Genomic DNA, 14,629 nt, shown 5'->3' with positions numbered 1-14,629 from the left:
TGTTTTGTGGAATTTAGTGCATTTAAGGAAAGTGACTTCTAAAAGCAGTGTACCAGTATTCGGGGAAAGATTAGCTCTCCATCTGAGGAGCAAGCCAGGCAAATGTCAGGAACTCATAAACACTGAAGCCTCCTGGAAATGTTGCAGGGAGGAGGCCAATTCCAAGTCCATGCTGGAACTGTTTCTGTGACATGCTTTTCGCTGCTTTTGTTATTATAATCATACAGAATGGTTTGCCTCAGAGAATCCTGTCCCTCTGCCTGACTGTTAAAGTGCCTTTGTTCAGAACCCTGTCCACCTGTGGATTGCAAGAAGGAAGAAATTAACATATACCCTGCCTGAAGCTTGCCATTCTAGGAGATGTTTACAAGATTAATGGCCTTTTTTACTTTGCTTCCTCACCTCCCTTCACCTCTGATATGTAAAAGAACCTGGCATCCAGACCCCATAAGACGGTTATTTTGAGGTGCTAGCCTGCCGTCACCTCGGTCTGCCAGCTTCCTCAACACCTCATCTCTTGGATTCATCGGCCTATCGTGTGGCAAGCGGTGTGCTCAGTACTCGGTAGCAGAAATGAAATGCTGCTACGGGGAATGTAGAGGAAAAACTTTAAGGGAGTGAATTTAACAAGCTATTTAATTCGCTGTGTTAATCCAATAAATTATAAGCACATGTTGGAGAAGGGGAAAGACTTCCTTTCACTCCTCTTTATTCATTCAACATAGCCTGGGGTTTCCTCTTTATTCATTCAATTGTTCATTCATTCAACGTATGTTACTGAGCACCTCTTCTGGGCCAACATTTTATGCCAAGCACTGAGGATACAACAGTGAACAAGGCACACATGGAACCGCTCTCACCTGTGAACCTGTGGAATACACACTTGTGTAGATGAGATTGTCATTAAACAAGGGACGGCATGATAAACTACCTCACTAACACTGATATAAGTGAAGGCCAGTTGTGAGGATGGAAAGTTAGGAGGATTTGACCAATCCTGTGGAGGTAAGGAAGACCTCTCTAAGGATGAGATGTTTATTTTGTTTGTTTTCTAGAGTTGGGGAGGTATTCTTTTTTTAATTTTTATTGGAATATAGTATAGGCTCTCACTAATTATTCTATTTTATACATAGTATCAATAGTGTATATATGGCAATCCAAACTGCCCAATTCATCCACCCCTACCCACATGGTATCCATACATTTTTTCCTACATGTGTGTCTCTATTTCTGCTTTGTAAATAAGATTGTCTATACCAATTTTTTCAGATTCTACATATATACCTTAATATTGACTATTTGCTTTTCTTTCTGACTTACTTCACTCTGTATGACAGTCTCTAGGTCCATCTAAATCTCTACAAATGACCCAATTTCATTCCTTTTTATGGCTGAATAATAGTCCATTGTATACATGTGCATGCATGCTAAGTTGTTTCAGTCATGTCTGGCTCTTTGCAACCCTATGGACTGTAGCCTGCCAGGCTCCTCTGTCCATGGAATGCTCCAGGCAAGAATACTCAAGTGGGTTGCCATGCCTACCTCCAAGGAATCTTCCTGACCCAGGGATGGAACCCATGTCGCTTACATCTCCTGCACTGTCAGGCAGGTTCTGTACCACTAGCGCCACCTGGGAAGCCCTGGATATACGCACCACATCTTCTTTATCCAGTCCTCTACTGAAGGACATTTAGGTTGTTTCCATGTCCTGCCTATTGTAAACAGTGGTGCAATGAACACTGGGGTGCATGTATCTTTTTCAATTACGGTTTTTTCTGGATATATAGGATGAGATGTTAAAATTTGGATTTGAAGCATGAGTGAGTAAGACTCACAAGACAAAACACTAGGAAACCAAGGGAATTTTCCATTCTTGTGTCTCTCCTTTAGCTCCTTCCTGCTTGGTTTCACTTGCTTTATTAGCCACATTCCATGACTACCATAATGACTTACCTGGTATAACACATTGAGATTTGGAGAACTGTAGATAATAAGACTTTGACGGGTTAGAGGCAGCCTTACTGATATGCCTGATGATTTTCTGCCAAGTCTGATTCTATCACAGCTAACCTGGCAGTTGCTACACTGATCATCCCTCCTCTCCTTTCTTCCCTCTATGTACAACTCCTCACATTGAGTCAAACACACCCTCTGCACACTGGGCCACACAAAACTCCACATTCCTTTATTTCTGGGTCCTCGCCTTTTACTATTTTTCTGTACTTAGATATTGCTATGAACTGACTTGTATTCCATCAAAATTCATAAGATGAAATCCTACCCCCTAATGTGGCCAATTTGGAGATATGGCCTTTAGGGAGGTAATTAATGTTAAATGAGGTCATAAGGCAAAAAATATGACACTGAAAGATGTACTCCCCAGGTCGGCAGGTGCCCAATATGCTACTGGAGAAGAGTGGAGAAATAACTACAGAAACAATGAAGAGACGGAGCCAAAGCAAAAACAATGCCCAGTTGTAGATGTGTCTGGTGATGGAAGTAAAGTCCGATGCTATAAAGAACAATATTGCATAGGAATGTGGAACGTTAGGGCCATGAATCAAGGTAAACTGAAAGTGCTCAAACAGGAGATGGCAAGAGTGAACATCGACATTTTAGGAATCAGTGAACTAAAATGGACTGGAATGGGCGAATTCAACTCAGATGACCATTATATCTACTACTGTGGGCAAGAATCCCTTAGAAGAAATGGAGTAGTCCTCTTAGTCAACAAAAGAGTACAAAATGCAGTACTTGGGTACAATCTCAAAAACGAGAGAAGGACCTCTGTTCATTTCCAAGGCAAACCATTCAATATCACAGTAATCCAAGTTTATACCCCAAACGGTAATGCTGAAAAAGCTGACGTTGAATGGTTCCATGAAGACCTACAAGACCTTCTAAAACTAACACCCCAAAAAGATGTCTTTTTCATTATAGGGGACTGGAATGCAAAAGTAGGAAGTCAAGAGATTCCTGGAGTAATAGGCAAATTTGGCCTTGGAGTATAAAATGAAGCAGGGCAAAGGCTAACAGAGTTTGGCCAAGAAAATGCCAAGGTCATAGCAAACACCTTCTTCCAACAACACAAGCAATGACTCTACACATGGACAAAACCAGATAGTCAATACTGAAATCAGATTGATTATATTATTTGCAGACAAAGATGGAGAAGCTCTATACAGTCAGCAAAAACAAGACCAGGAGCTGACTGTGGCTCAGATCACCAACTCCTTATTGCCAAATTCAGACTTAAATTGAAGAAAGTAGGGAAAACCACTAGACCATTCAGGTATGACCTAAATCAAATCCCTTATAATTATATAGTAGAAGTGACAAATAGATTCAGGGGACTAATTCTGATAGAGTGCCTGAAGAACTATGGATGGAGGTTCATGACATTATACAGGAGGCAGTGACCAAGACCATCCCCAAGAAAAAGAAATGCAAAAAGGCAAAATGGTTGTCTAAGGAGGCCTTACAAATAGCTGAGAAAAGAAGAGGAGCTAAAGGCAAAGGAGAAAAGGGAAGACATACCCATCTGAATGCAGAGTTCCAAAGAATAGCCAGGAGAGATAAGAAAGCCTTCCTCAGTGATTGTTGCGAAGAAATAGAGGAAAGCAAGAGAATGGGAAAGACTAGAGATCTCTTCAAGAAAATTAGAGACACCAAGGGAACATTTCATGCAAAGATAAAGTACAGAAATAGTATGGACCTAACAGAGGCAGAAGATATTAAGAAGATGTGGCAAGAATGCATAGAAGAACTACACAAGAAAGATCTTCATGACCCAGATAATCACAATGGTGTGATCACTCGCCTAGAGCCAGACATCCTGGAATGTGAAGTCAAGTGGGCCTTAGGAAGCTTCACTACAAACAAAGCTAGTGGAGGTCATAGAATTCTGGTTGAGCTATTTCAAATCCTAAAAGATGATGCTGTGAGAGTGCTGCACTCAATATGCCAGCAAATTTGGAAAACTCAGCAGTGGCCACAAACCTGGAAAAGGTCATTTCTCATTACAATCCCAAAGAAAGGCAATGCCAAAGAAAGCTCAAACTACTGCACAACAGCACTTATCTCACACGCTAGCAAAGTAATGCTCAAAATTCTCCAAGCCAGGCTCCAACAGTACGTGAACCGTGAACTTCCAGATGTTCAAGCTGGATTTAGAAAAGGCAGAGGAACCAGAGATCAAATTGCCAATATCCGCTGGATCATCGAAAAAAGCAAGAGAGTTCCAGAAAGACATCGATTTCTGCTTTATTGACTATGCCAAAGCCTTTGACTGTGTGGATCACAGTCTACGCTGTGGAAAATTCTTCAAGAGATGGGAATACTAGACCATCTGATCTGCCTCTTCAGAAATCTGTATGATGATCAAGAAGCAACAGTTAGAACTCGACACAGAACAACAGATTGGTTCCAAATCAGGAAAGGAGTATATCAAGGCTGTCTATTGTCACCCTGCTTATGTAGCTTATGTGCAGAATACATCATGAGAAATGCTGGGTTGGATGAAGCACGAGCTGGAATCAAGATTGCCAGGAGAAATGTCAATAACCTCAGATACGCAGATGACACCACCCTTATGGCAGAAAGTGAAGAAGAACTAAAGAGCCTCTTGATGAAAGTGAAAGAGGAGAATGAAAAAGTTGGCTTAAAACTCAACATTTAGAAAACTAAGATCGTGGCATCCGGTCCCATCACTTCATGGCAAATAGATGGGGAAACAGTGAGAGACTTTATTCTGGGGGGCTTCAAAATCACTGCAGATGGTGACTGACACCATGAAATTAAAAGAAGCTTAATCCTTGGAAGAAAAGTTATGATCAACCTAGATGGCATATTAAAAAGCAGAGACATTACTTTGTCAACAAAGGTCTGTCTAGTCAAAGCTATGGTTTTTCCAGTAGTCATGTATGGATGTGAGAGTTGGACTATAAAGAAAGCTGAGCACCAAAGAATTGATGCTTTTGAACTGTGGTGTTGGAGAAGACTCTTGAGAGTCCCTTGGACTGCAAGGAGATCCAACCAGTCCATCCTAAAGGAAATCAGTCCTGAATATTTATTGGAAGGACTGATGCTGAAGCTGAAAGTCCAATACTTTGGCCACCTGATGCGAAGAACTGACTCACTGGAAAAGACCCTCATGCTGGGAAACTCAATGGACATGAGTTTGAGTAAACTCTGGGAGTTGGTGATGAATAGGGAGGCCTGGCATGCTGCAGTCCATGGGGCTGAGGTCCAACTTAACTGAGGTCATAAGAGTAAGGTGTTAACCCCAACAGTACTCGTTTCCTTAAGAGAAGAGGAAGGGTTGCCAGAAAGCTCTCTCTTTCTCCCTCTATAAATTTACAGAGGAAAGACTATATACAGTGAGATGGCAACCATCTGCAAGCTAGGAAGAGAGCCCTCACCAGAAACCAACCTTGCCAACATCTTGATCTTGGACTTCAAGCCTCCAGAACTGTGATAAAATTAATTTCTGGTGTATAAGCCTCCCAGTCTGCAGTATTATGTCAAGGCAGTCCACAGTCTAATACAGATGTGAATACAGAAATCTTCAGGGTGTAACACACATAAGTAGCATGCATGTGGCTGTCTATGAGTGTTACAAAGTAACTGCACAACTTGTGCTCCTAGCTCTGGCACCTGGGAGAGGAAGTGTCATGATTACAGGGAAAATATAACTGTGGGGATTGTCCAGGTAGAAAGGCTATGAGCTTGCAAAAGCACCACTGCATTATTGCAGGTAAATGACAATAATTTCACATGTCTGTTTTAAAACCTAGTTTTTAAGTTATCTTCACCATATTCTTTAATTATATATTACAAGCAGAAACTACAGAGCCTTCCTGAAAGAATTTTGGAATGGTTTCTATCAGAAAGAGCAGGCAGCCATCTAGTTATTATGAGCAAACTCCTTGACTAAAGACCAAGATAGTAAATCCATTGTTTTCCATTAAGAGATTGATCTGGAGAGGAGAAAAGTTTAAAGAAAAGCAAAGACTTTGATAAGGCTTTTCAGGTTTGGTAAACCAAATCTCATGGAACTTTCTGTTCTTGGTGGCCATACCAAATATAACTTTTCCCTTATTCAATGGTAGGAACCCTAAAGGAAAAGGATCCAAACTTTCCAAGTGGATCCATAATTCTAGGAAGAAAATGGGATTCTTCTCTTCGATTAACTCGGAAGCAGACAGAATGCTTTACTTAGGATTAAGTAGCCATCTTACAGGATTTATGACACTGAGTAACCTGCAGGAAAAAGGCATTGTATCAGTGGGTTATACCCACTAATACTGTGTAACAGACCACCCTAAAACTAAGTGATAGTCAGTAATAAACACTTATTTCTCACTCATGAATCAGTGGGATAGGTGCAGTTTGGCTGATCTCAGTTGGACTAGACTGCAGGTTGAGTTCATGTCTGCCCCACCTGTCTCTCATCCTCCTTGGCCTAGCAGCTACACAGCAATATTATTCTCATGGCAAAATGCAGAAGCACAAGAAGGGAAGTACAACTCCAAAAGGACATCTTAACCCTTTTCTTTAAGCCTTGATCAAAGAAAATCATATAACCAGGCCCCAAATCAAAGTACAAGGAAGTACACTCCATCCACCATGAGGCCAAAACAAGGTCAAAGCCCAACATCAACAGGGTGACAAAATATACTCTTCCCATGGTGGGAGAGGGAGAAAGAGAAGGTGAATATTTGCTTGTGTGCTCAGTCACTTCAGTCATGTCTGACTCTTTGCAGCCCCATGGACTATAGCCCATCAGGCTTTTCTGTCCATAGAATTTTCCAGGCAAGGATACTAGAGTGGGTTGCCATGCCCACCTCCAGGGGAGCCTCCCAACCCAGGGATCAAACCTGCATCTCCTGCATTGCAGGCAGAGGTCACTTACCCAAAGTGTAGAGCTAGGATTTGAATCCAAGCCTATATTTTTCCAAATTTCACATTCTTTTCACTCATCTGCTATCTTCCAGGTAATAGAAGGAAGAATTTAAGGGAACAATGGAGTTTACCCAAAACTCCCCCCAAAATTCTCAGCTATCAAGCCCCTGTGCTCAGCTGTGTCCAACTCTTTGGGACACCCATGGACTGTAATCCAACTGGTTCGTCTGTCCATGTAATTTTGCAGGAAAGAATACTGGAGTGGATTGCCATTTCCTTCTCCAGGGGATGTTCCCAACCCAGGGATCAAACCTGCGTCTCTTGTGTCTCCTGCATTGGCACGTGGATTCTTTACCACTGTACCATCTGGGAATCCAGCCCCCACTGCCTCCTTTTATCCTATGTTTCTTTTCCCTCTATCCGTTTGTTCTGTTGGTGCTCTGAGGCCCATTCGATGAACCAGGCACCCTCCAGGCTCAGGGTCTTGGCTTGGCTGTTTTCTCTGCCCTGAAATACTCTCCACAAAGATGTCCACCTGGTTCATGCTTATCTCCCCTTCGGGCCTTTGCTCAAATACCACCTTCACTGTGAGACTCTCAGACCATGCCAGAAAAAACTGCATGTTCCCCTGGCCCCGTTACAACCTCTACCCCTAATCCTTCTCCTCTTTCTCTATTTCCACTTGTAACCATCTGACATACTATATATTCTTACTTCTTTATCTTCTGACTCCCTCACTAGAGTGCAGGCTCCATCAAGGCAGGAATTGTTGCCTATTTGGTTCACTGCTCTGTCCCCAGCAGAATGCCTGGTACATAGTGGCCCTTCAAAAATACATATTCACCCATTATTCTTCTGCATATTAAAGGTCCAAAAAGAAATTGGCAAAATCGAGGGTGGTGAGGGAGATGAAGAGGAGGGAAGCTGTGACTACTCAGCATGTAATATCTTTTATCTTCTTCACTCTGTCACACTGTAGCATTGTCCTTGGTCTGGCTCAGCCCCAAGATCCTCCCACCTGTACAGGCATCGACCCAGCCCTCTCCCCTGAGCCATCCTATAACCGTTCTGTGTTCCTTCCTTCTCCCACATTCTCCCCTGTGACCTGAACATGTTCTGTTTCACCCTCTCAGAAAGAAGTTATTGTTTTGTTCACTTTCAGTGCATTAAGTCACAGTCCCAATGATTCTTCATACCAAAATGTGGTATTTTCTGGGGTTATCCTTAAAGGATGGCCCCTAGAGACAAGAACTTATCCTACTAGGATAAATCTCTAATACTTAGCGACTGGGGCCTGTAAACCAAGATATATGCCTGAGATACCATCAGCCATAGTTCCTCTGGAGAAAAGCAGCACATCTGCATGCCATATGAGAGCATTTATTCTGTCACAGAAACGAGATCACCCAAATAAACAACAGGATCACTGATCTCTGTGATGTGACCATAGAGAGACAACTAGAGTACTACGCCCTCAAACTGTAATGCCATTAGAATGTTTCTGAGCATAGACATGTTCTGAAATACGGTTGGGGGATTATCAGGGGATGTATAAGTTCATCCTTATTTTTTCTACTTTCCATTTACCATAGATAATTAGGAATTGACTAAATCAGATGGACAATGAATAGGCTAGTAATTTATTTCCAAGAAAATTAAATCAACTGCTTATACTCCTCTCATTCCCCATCCTTCCTTTATACTAATAGTTAAAATGTAACTTACATATGTATCAATATACATATGTGTATATATATATATATCTTCTTCATGGATCACAGGCTTGTCATGGTGAACAGGTTTGCATAACTCAATTAAGTTATGAGTCATGCCAAGCAGGGCCACCCAACAGACTGGTCATGGTGAAGAGTTCTGACAAAATGTGGTCCACTGGAAGACGAAATTGAAAACCACTCCAGTAATTCTTACTGCAAGGCCACAAACAGTATGAAAAGTTAAGAAGATATGACACCAGAAGATGAGTGCCCCCGAAGGTCAGAAGGTGTCCAATATGCTACTGGGGAAGAATGGAGGGCAATTACTAATAACTCTAGAAAGAACAAAGAGGCTGGGCCAAAGCAGGAATGACGCACACTTGTGGATGTGTCTGGTAGTGACAGTGAAGTCCAATGCTGTAAAGACCAATATTGCATAGCAATGTGGAATGTTAGGTCCATGAATCAAGGTAAATTGAAAGTGCTCAAACAGGAGATGGCAAGAGTGAACATCGACATTTTAGGAATCAGTGAACTAATAAAATGGACTGGAATGAGCGAATTTAACTCAGATGACCATTATATCTACTACTGTAGACAAGACTCCCTTAGAAGAAATGGGGTAGCTCTCATAGTCAAGAAAAGACTCCAAAATGCAGTACTTGGGTGCAATCTCAAATATGACAGAATGATCTTGGTACATTTCCAAGGCAAATCATCCAATATCACAGTAATCCAAGTCTATGTCTCAACAACTAATGCTGAAGAAGCTAAACTCGAATGGTTCCATGAAGACCTACAATACCTTCTAGAACTAACACCAAAAAATGCCCTTTACATCATAGGGGACTGGAATGCAAAAGTAGAGTGTCAAGAGATAGCTGGAGTAACAGGCAAGTTTGGCCTTTGAGTGCAAAATGAAGCAGGACAAAGGCTAATAGTTTTATCAAGAGAACACACTGGTCATAGCAAATACCCTTTTCCAACAACACAAGAGATGACTCTACACATGGACATCACCAAGAGGTCAATACTGAAATCAGATTGATTATATTCTTTGCAGCTGAAGATGGAGAAGCTATACAGTTAACAAAAACAAGACCTGGAGCTGACTGTGGCTCAGATGATGAATTCTTATTGCAAAATTCAGGCTTAAATTGAAGCAAGTAGGGAAAACCTAAATCAGATATGACCTAATTTAGGTCATTTGGGTATGACTTAAATCAAATCCCTCATGATTATACAGTGGAAGTGATGAACAGATTCAAGAGATTAGATCTGGTAGACAGAGTGCCTGAACAACTAGGGATGGAGGTTCATAACACTGTACAGGAGGCAGTGACCAAAACCAACCCAAAGAAAAAGAAATGCAAGAAGATAAAGTGGTTGCCCGAGGAGGCTTTACAAATAGCTGAGGAAAGAAGAGAAGTTAAAGGCAAGGGAGAAATGGAAAGATATATCCAATGGAATCCAGAGTTCCAGAGAATAGCAGGGAGAGATAAGAAGACCCTCTTAAATAAACAATGCAAAGGAATAGAGGAAAACAACAGAAGGGAAAAGAGTAGAGATCTCTTCAAGAAAATTGGAGGTATCAAGGGAACATTTCATGCAAGAATGGGCATGATAAAGGACAGAAATGATAAGGACCTAACAGATGCAAAAGAGATTAGGTACATGTGGCAAAGGAGCCCAGTCTTGTGCTCTGTGATGACCTAGAGGGATGGGATAAGGGGAGGAGAGGGAAGCTAGGGGGTAGGGGATGTATATATAATTATAGCTGATTTGAGTTGTCCCTCATTGGAAGGACTGATGCTGAAGCTGAAACTCCAGTACTTTGGCCACCTCATGCAAAGAGTCGACTCACTGGAAAAAGCCCTGATGCTGGGAGGGATTGGGGGCAGGAGGAGAAGGGGACGACAGAGGATGAGATGGTTGGATGGCATCACCAACTCGATGGACATGGGTTTGAGTAAACTCTGGGAGTTGATGATGGACAGGGAGGCCTGGCAAGCTGCGATTCATGGGGTCGCAAAGAGTCAGACACAACTGAGCGACTGAACTGAAATGAACTGAACTGATGGAAGAAACTAACACAATGTTGGAAAATTTTTTAAATATATATTTAAATTTTAAAAAGAAAAAAAAAAGAACAGGTGGCAAGAATACCCAGAACTATACTATACAAAAAAAAAGAGGTCTTAATGACCCAGATAACCATGATGGTGTGGTCACATCACCTAGAGCCAGACATCCTGGAGTATGAAATCAAGTGGGCCTTAGGAAGCATTAATACAGTGGAGGTGGTGGAATTTCAGCTGAGCTATTTCAAATCCTAAAAGATGATGCTGTGAAAGTGCTGCACTCAATATGTCAGCAAATTTGGAAAACTCGGCAATGACCACAGAGCTGGAAAAAGTCAGTTTCCATTCCAATCCCAAAGCAGGGCAGTGCCAAAAACACTCAAACTACTGTACAATTGTGCTCCTTTCACATGTTAGCAAGGTAATGCTCAAAATCCTTCGCACCAGGCTTCAGCAGTATATGAACTGAGAACTTTCAGATGTACTTCCTAAATGCAACTTCTTACCACCAGAGATAAGATGGCAGAGTAGAAGGACTTGAGATCACTTCCTCTCATGAAAATTCAAAACTCAGTTAACGGATGAATGACCATCAACAAAGAAGACTGAAACTTGCCCAAAAAAGGTATTATACATCCAAAGATAAAGAAGAAGCCACAGTAAGAAGGTGGGAGGGGCATTTTCATGATATAATCAAATCTCATACCCACTGGGTGAGTGACCCATAATTGGGAAAATAATTATGTCACAGAGGTTCATCCACCAATGAGTTCTGAGTCCCACATCAGGCACCCCAACCTGAGGGTCTGACATTGGAAGTAGGAGCCCCAGAGCATTTGGCTTTGAAGGCCAGTGGGGCTTGAGTGCAAGAGCTCCACAGGACCAGGGGAAACAGAGACTTCACTCTTGGTGGGTGCAGACAATGTTTCTCATGCACTGGAACCCAAGACAAAGCAGAGATTCCATAAGACATGAGTCAGACCTACCTCCATGCCTTAATGGGTCTCCTGGGAAGGCAGGGATCAGCTGTGGCATACAGTGGGTCAAAGACACTGGTGGCAGATGCTCCAGGGAACATTCATTGACATGAGCTCTCCCAGAGGTCACTATTACAGCACCAAGACCTGGCCCCACCCAACAGCCTGCAGGCTCCAATGCTGGAACACCTGAGGCCAAATAACCAACAAGATGGAAACAGAGCCATATCCATCAGCAGACAGGCTGTCTAAAGTTTTCCTGAGGCCACAGTATCTTTAAATATACCCTAGATATGGCCCTGCTCACCAGAGGGACAAGACCCAATTCCATCCACTGGTGGGCAGGCACCAGTCGCTTCCCCTAGGAAGCATGTACAAGCCCCTTGATCAACCTCACCCACAAGGGTGGCATACACCAGAAGCAAGAGGAGCCATACACTTGCAGCATGAGAAACAGAGACCACACCAAAAGAAAAAAAAAGTTAGACAAAATGAGATTGCAGAGAAATATGTCCCAGATAAAGGCACAAGATAAAACTCCAGAAGAACAACTAAGGTGATGTGGAAATAGGCAATCTCCCTGAAAAAGAATTTAGAGTAATGATAGATAAAGATGGTCCAAGTTCTTGAAAAAAAAATGGAGGCACATATTGAGAAGATACAAGAAATGTTTAACAAAGAGCTAGAAGATTTAAAGAACAAACAATAATGATGAACAATATGATAACTGAAATGAAAAATACATTAGAAGGAATGAACAGAAGAATAAATGAGGGAGAAGAACGAGTAAGTGAGCTGAAAGACAGATTAATGGAAATCACTACTGTGGAACAGAATAACAACAACAAAAAAAAAAATGAAAAGAAATAAGGACAGCCTAAGAGACTGCTCTGTGTGTGTGTATGTGTGTGCATGCATGCACATGTGCTCAGTTGCTAAGTCATGTCCAACTCTTTGTGACCTCATGGACTGTAGTCTGCCAGGCTCCGATGTCCATAGGATTATCTAGGCAAGAATACTGGAGGAGGTTGCCATTTCCTTCTCCAAAAGATCTTCCTGACCCAGGGATCAAACCCTCATCTCCTGCATCTCCTGCATTGTCAGGTGGGCTCATTACCACTGAGCCATCTGGGAAGCCCAAGAGACCTCTGGGACAACATTAAACACACCAACATTCACATTATAGGGATCCCAGAAGAAGAAGAAAGAGAGAAAAGGCCTGAGAAATATTTGAAAATTTAATAGTCAAAAACTTCCCTAACATGGGAAAGGAAATATTCACTGAAATCCAAGAAGTGCAGAGAGTCCCCATACAGGATAAACCTGAGGAGGAACATTACAAGATCAATGTTAATCAAATTGACTAAACTTAAAGACAAAAAGAAAATACTAAAAACAAGGAGGAAAAAGCATCAAATAATACACAAGGAAATTCCCATTAGCTAATTTTCAGCAGAAACTCTGCAGGCCATGAAGGAGTGACATGATATATTTACACTGTTGAAAGGGAAAAACCTACAACCAAGAACACTCTACCCAATAAGTCTCTCAGAGAGACTTGACAGAGAAATCAAAATATCTACAAACAAGCAAAAGCTAAGAGAATTCAGCACCACCAAACCAGCTTTGTAACAAATGCTAAAGGATTCTCTAGGCAGAAAAGAAAAAGCCACAATCAGAAACAAGAAAATTATAAACGGTAAAGCTCACCAGTAAAGGCAAACATACAGTAAACTGAGAAAATTATCCACACTCAAACATGATATCAAAGACAGCAATCATGAGAAGAGGAGAGTACAAATGCATGATATCAGAAATGCATTTGAAATCAAGAGACACAGCAACTTATCTTATACATATATAAGACATATATGATAAGACATCTTATACTTAAGATTCAAGACAACTTATACTTATCTTATACATATATAGACTTTTGTACCAAAACCTCATGGTAACTAGCAAACTGAATCCAACAATACATTAAAAGGATCATACATGATGATCAAGTGGGATTTACCCCAGGTACACAAGGATATTCCAGTATCTGCAAATGAATCAGTGTGGTACACCACTTTAACAAGCAGAATAAAAAAAAAAGTCTGATCATCTCAATAAGTACAGAAAAAGCTTCTTACAAGATTCAACAATCATTTATGATAAAATCTCTTCAGAAACTAACCACAGAAGGAAGTTACATAAACATATTAAATGCCATATATAACAAACCCATAGCTCACACTATATTCAATGCTGAAAAGCTGAAAGCATCTCCTCTAAGACTGACTGGGAACAAGACAAGGACATCTACTCCTGCCACTTTTACTCAACATAGTTTTCAAAGTCCTAACCACAGCAATCAGAAAAGAAAAAGAAATAAAAGGAATCAAAATTGGAAAAGAAGTAGTAAAAGTGTCACCAATTATAGATGACATGATACTACACATAGAAAACTCTAAAGATCCTGCCAGAAAACTACTAGAACTCATCAATGAATTAGGTAAGACTCTTGAGAGTCCCTTGGACTGCAAGGAGAGCCAACCAGTCCATCCTGAAGGAAATCATTGCTGAATATTCATTGGAAGGACTGATGTTGAAGCTGAAACTCCAATACTTTGGCCACCTCATGCGAAGAGTTGACTCATTGGAAAAGACCCTGATGCTGGGAGGGATTGGGGGCAGGAGGAGAAGGGGACGACAGAGGATGAGATGGCTGGATGGCATCACCGACACGATGGACATGAGTTTGCATAAACTCTGGGAGTTGGTGATGGACAGGGGGTCCTGGCGTCCTGCAATTCACAGGGTCACAAAGAGTCAGACACGACTGAGCGACTGAACTGAACTGAAAGATACAAAATTAATACACAGAAATCTCTCACTGTTCTAAATACTAACAATGAAAGATAAGAAAGAGAAATTAAGAAAACAATCTGACCTACCATTGCATCAG

Source organism: Cervus elaphus, chromosome 12 (assembly GCF_910594005.1).
Source record: "Cervus elaphus chromosome 12, mCerEla1.1, whole genome shotgun sequence".
In the NCBI taxonomy this organism is placed as follows: domain Eukaryota; kingdom Metazoa; phylum Chordata; class Mammalia; order Artiodactyla; family Cervidae; genus Cervus; species Cervus elaphus.
The sequence above is the reverse complement of the archived record's forward strand: the minus strand, read 5'-3'. Positions refer to the sequence as shown.